Source organism: Pinus tabuliformis, chromosome 8, assembly GCF_031772625.1.
Source record: "Pinus tabuliformis cultivar Carrire ecotype Pingquan chromosome 8, CPIR1, whole genome shotgun sequence".
Lineage (NCBI taxonomy): Eukaryota > Viridiplantae > Streptophyta > Pinopsida > Pinales > Pinaceae > Pinus > Pinus tabuliformis.
In genome coordinates, this window is record NC_142294.1 from 571,990,934 (window position 1) to 571,996,933 (window position 6,000).

A 6,000-nucleotide genomic window follows, 5' to 3' on the forward strand; every position below is an offset into this window, starting at 1 on the left:
GAAAGTTATTTCTCTTGGATGGTCAAATCGTCAGCAAAACTTGTATCATGATGTTCATACACTTTCCCCTATCCTTAATGTACCTTATTAAATAATTTCCATTACTGAGATCCCCCAAATTCCTCATTTTTGCACAAACCCTAGTTTCTTGCTACAACTTGACAATTTTCTAGACTAGACCTGTGTTTTTCCCTTTTGGACCCCTTCCCCTCACTCAATCTCTGAAATTCCACTTTCCCCTGCTTCCTAACATCCCTCCCTACTTCTCAAAATTTTCTCAAGAATTTAGAAGCCCCTTGTCCCCTTCATTTCCCTTCATTTTGACAAATCCCTTGTTCCACACATGGGGGTATGTTTTACTAAAATGATGTTTCTGAGCAATAAAAGATGAATTTTGGAAAACTGAGAGAGGTTTTTGTCCACAATAGGCCAAGGAAGAAAAACCTCCTTCACTTTTTACACAGGTGTCATGGTTTGAGAGAAATGTCAAAAATACCGTTTCCTCAGGAGAATTGAATGCACCTCTAAAGTGACTTTGGGAAAATCAAGATTTCTCCTAGCTTGGTTGGCCAAATGACTTTCTTGATGAGTCAAATGATAACTAAACACAGAGGGCTTTCCAATGAGCTATCATGAGCTTAATTTGGAGTTGAGGAAGGCATTCAAAAGTTGACTACAACAGCACTTTTCCTTTAGGCAGCCTCATTTGGCACATTTTGACCAGTCTTGGGAGATTTTATTTTTGACAGGGAAAATGAACTCTAAATTGAAAAATTCTAGTTGGGTTGGAAATTAGACTCAAATACCTTTCCAACGAGCTATCCCGCGCCCAATTTGGACACCGGGAAGGCCTCCAAAAGTCTTCTGGAAAAAGTGCTACGCACTGGGCAGGTGGCGCGGCGCATTGGGCTCTGATTTCCAGTGTAAAATAACAAGGGCGCGGCGCATTGGTGAGGCACGGTGCATTGGGCTGGATGTGCGGCGCATACAGCCAGAGAGCCCAAAAACTTCCAGGATTCGCTCAAATCGCCCAAAACGCATGGATCGGTCTTGTGACAAGTGGGTAGAGCTTCCATCATTGTTTTTTATCCCATGTTGGTGTTTGTTTGATGGTGCTTGTGGCATGGTGAGTGTTCAAAGGGAAGCAAACCCTATTATGACATATTGCTACTACCAATTTATTTTGATGATGATGCACATATGGAGCGTGATGGCTGCAAGGTTATTATGACTTTACTGTAGGATGTTCATTGATGGGATGCAGATGGCCAAGGTGTTGAGTGGCCATGTACTAGCATAAGATGATGTTAGTACCTCTATTTGTTGCTGCTACATTTTGAGAACTTATGTCATAGCTCGTGGAGGCCTTGCACTTGATGGATATGCCATGTATTACATTTTTATTGCTGTTGCCACATGGAGCATATGTTGATGCTCATTGTTGCCATGTACTCATGAAATTTCATGTTTTGGGCATGTATTGATGAGAGCACATTTATGTGCACATGTAAAATCCATGTACTATCATTGTTTCACCTTTTGCAAAGGATATTGCTGCTAGGGTTTTATATTGATTGTTTGCCTCCAAACATCTCCTCACCTCATCACTTCCTCATTCCATATTTCCCTTGTTTCCCCTATTCTCCAAAATCATACCCCCAATTCCTATTTCCCAAAATCCCAAGTTACTCCAACATTCAGTGGTTGTCCCCTCCAAAGTTTGTCAAATCCTCAAAAGGCAAACTACCACTTGGCAAGACTTCATTGTTCCCACTGTCCCATTTTTACCACAATCCATCATTTCCCTTTGGCACACATTTGGCATTGAAACAAGACACCAAGTTCTCATTTCTCATTCTCAACAAACCAAACATACACTTGGCATAGACTTTCAACACCATGGAGGCGGACACTGATACATTATATGACCAAGACAATGATTTCCACCACTGAAACTGCATGCACCAGGAGGACACTAAAACAACGCAAAAGGCATGATAGGCTCCAAATCTTGGCCAAAGCTTCCTTGGCTGAACATGATACTCAATGATGGACCTTCAGTCCAAATTTCAACAAATTTGGAGAAAATTTTGTCATTTTTGATTTTTTTGGTCACAAAACAAAGTTTTCTGCCCAACGCGTAGCGCCACTTGGCGCGTGCTTATGATTGGGACATCTTCTGGAGGAAAACTTGATATTTTTGGGTTTGTTATGATAAATTATGCATGCTCAGGAATGGACGAGAGATTTCATCAAATTCTGAGTGGCCTAAAGGGTCAAAAACACCTTGAAAATGACCTTTATGCCACTTTTTCCACACACAGGAAGCAGTCTTGGGAGATTGGATATTTGGAGGAGCAAATGGACACCAAATCCAGAAATTCCACTTGGGTTGGAAAGTAGACAGGCGGGGCTTTCCAACGAGCTATCATGGGCTCAATTTGGACTTCGAGAAGTGCCCCAAAATCAGCTCCAAAGTGGCGCGACGCATAGAGAATTTGTCGCAGCACATAGAGAAATTTGGCCTCATTTTCACTCTTCAGCTCAGAAATTCGCCCAGTTTTGACTAGTTTTACTTTTTGATGTAACTATTGATCTACCATGATGTAATTTGATGACCATGATGTAATATTGGCACATATTCACTTGTTCTAGAAGATTCATTCAATAAAAAGTGAAAATTAAATGAATGAATCAGTTTCCTAGCATTTAGAGGCAAGTTGTTTGATTGCCTAGATTTCAATTCCTTGTTTAGAATTGGTTGAAACAGCTCCTAGAATGATGAGCTCGACCCCTAGAGGCAAGGGACTGGGTTTGGCTTGTCTATATTATGTAATTTCTAAGTCATTTTCAGGGTTGGACACTTGGGATTGCTTGGCACTTCATTGTACATTCATTTTCTGCATTTTTGGCAAAGGAAAGACTAGGGTTTTGCAGCACTTGTTGGAATCCTTGTGGCTCTGTGTTTTGATGGTGTTTTTCTTCATGCAATTGTAAGTTCATTGATGTTTCATATATGTCATTTCCCTTCTCTTTGCTTCTGAAATTAAACAAATGAGTGACAAGAGGTAGAATTCATTAGCTTGTTGTGCTCTACCTGTTAGTTTGTTTAATTTTCAATGTTTTCTTCAGTTTGAAGAGGATTCTTGCAGCCTCTTGCCCTCTTTAGCTCCTCAGCGGTCTTTTCCATCCATTCATTTAATCTAAAGCATCAAAACTACTGCCTACCTTTCCCCAACCGGAACTCTGCAAAAATTTGGCCTCATCCTCGGACCCAAATTTGCCTTTCCCTTTTTCCAACAAAACCCCAAAAATCTCAAATTTAAATCCTTGCACTTCATACCTAGCCTAAAATTAGTTTGTATTTTAGTCATCTCAAGCCCCATAGATTATCTTTTGTTGAGATTAACGCGGAGAGAGCCCTCTCCTATCCTCGTAGGGCTAGCTACAAGGCTGAGCGTGGTTTGATGTTGGCCCTGGATCTTACCTTTACAGCCTGAGGTAAATCTAGGCTCTAACAAATCATAGACTAAATTAAAAAATAACAACAACAAATTATCCAGATCAATTTATAAATGTGGCAAAAGTGACGATCATGAACGATTAAATGTAAACGCCCAAAATTTTATCATGCAAATTTTCTAGCAATTAAATCCCATGAAGAATTATGAAACTTAAGTACTAAGGAGTGATTTTAGATTTGAAAAAGAAATTCTTCAATAAGCCCAGATCTAGAAGAATTTATCTTTCTCCTAAAGTCAATGGTTTTTAAAAAAAATTAATCGCACTTGACAATAGAGAAATCACTACCACAAAAATTAAAATTTTACACTTAACACACAAAAAGACACCAAAGGACTTTATATTTAGAATTTACTTAGCCCTTAGGTAAATTTTTAATGTGCTACGCTTATGAAGCAAATTTGATGTGGCAAATGAAATTTTTAATCTGACCAAAAATAAAAATCAAACGTACTTAATTAAAGTAAAATAACAATTATGGGTCATAGGCCACATAATTTTTTTTATTTTTTATTTTAATGCGAGGGCATAGATTCTCCTTTTGATTTAATTTCTTAGCGATTCTAAAGTCATAATTTTTTTTTTTTTAATGTTTAAAGGAAAATCAAAATCAAAATAAAAAAATAAAAGGAAAGGAAATCAAAATTAAACAATTCGAAAAGTAAAGAACAATAAAATTGAATTAATTGAAAAAAAAACTTAAGAAGACTAAACTAAACTAAAGTAAACAAGAGAAATCCAAAACAAAACATAAACCTAATGCATAAAGTAAAGAAACAAAATAAAGTAAAAAAGTCAAATGTTTGAGTTTATGTATGCAGGTTTTTTATGACGGCGGATAGAGCTCGAGCTCGAGCAGGAGCAGTGAGCTGGGGTACGCAAGTCTTGGCTGCGAGTTGAGAGGGAACATGGGATACGCAGGTCTTGGCAGAAGGAAAGGGGGTGCGTGTGGAGTTGCGAGGGAAAAGCTAGGATGCAGTAAAGTTTGGGCAGATGAGGGGTTTCGAATGGAGACAAAGGAATGTTAAAAAAATGTGAGTTGGCTTTTTGCAAGCAGATGAAAAAGGAGAAGCGAGGAGTAGCGAGCTAAGGAAGGAAACTCGAGCAGGAAGAACGTAGCAATGGATGAGGAGTTGAGGAGAGATGGAAGTAGACAATGTTTTTTGCAGGTGACAGAAGGAAGCTTAATGGTGACATAGGAGAAGAAAGACGCAGATAAGGGGGAAGCAGGTTTGCAGCGAAGGGATGGCAGCAATGGAGAAGGGGAAAGGATGCAAGTCGAAGAGAAAAGGAGGGGGCTGCGAATGGGAAATGGGAGGAGTTGGGAGCAGCAGAGAATGGAGAAATAAGGCTTTTCTAAAAAAAAATCGAAATTTGCAGGAAAAAAAAGTCTCAGACAGCAAAATGAAATTCGAAATTTTTCGCAGCAAAAAGGATGGAAAAATGAAACAAGAGACAATCACAGAATTTTGAGAGTCTTCTGAGTAGAAAAATGGTAGCCCAAAAACTCCAGAAAGAAACCCAGGAAAATGTTAAATTTCAAACCAATTATCTCTGCTTAAATTTTTTTCTCCTAAAAGACCTTAAATCTGAATTTAAAACCCTTAGACTGAAAATAATGTCCCCACAAAATGATATTGGGGCCAGATCTTACCCTCCAAGGCCTAGATCTGGCTTTAAACAAAATTTCTCCTTCAGATCTCCAATTGTAAAAATAAAAACAAAACACCCAGAAATGATATATACAATGATAAAACTAAAAACCCCAAAAACCCAGATAAATAATTACAAAATTTACAAGCTCCAGGCTCTAATCAGCTAGATATATCATTTTGATGCACAAAAATTAAAAGCTTTTTTAAATTTTAAAGGAGGTGCCAACTTGAAATCCTTCATGCATCACCAACAAAAAATCTTATGATAAGCCCAGAACTAATTTAGTTGGGCTCTTCAGGAAACAAAAATCGGGAGTTGGCTGGTCCAACTGAAAACTTCCCCTAACACCCAAGGATCTAAAATCAAGATTTCCCTGCAAAACTCAATCTAACCATAAAAAATAGAGCGAGAAAATAATAATAAAATTTAGACAAATAGCAATACCTGCTATTACGTTCAAAATTTAAATTATTATCCAAACCCCAACAACTGAGCAAGATACTTGTACTTAAATCACTCTTCAAAAGTTATCATTAATGGCTTTAGAAAAAATTATGCATGAAAACAACACATCTTAGAGTATTCCTATGAAGAGTAACACTAGCAGAATTTAACCCCAAATTCGTTCTTTATTATCTAGAAAAAAAAATTATACAAGCGCTTCTTGCTAAGCACATGACTCAGAGATCAGATAGATCCACTGACAAATGAATTCCTATTTAAAGATAAATCCTCCAACGACTAGTTCGAGTGATCCTTGTCAAAGAAATCTCGACCGTTGATGAAGATTAAAATTTATTTTAATCTCATCCATCGAAATAC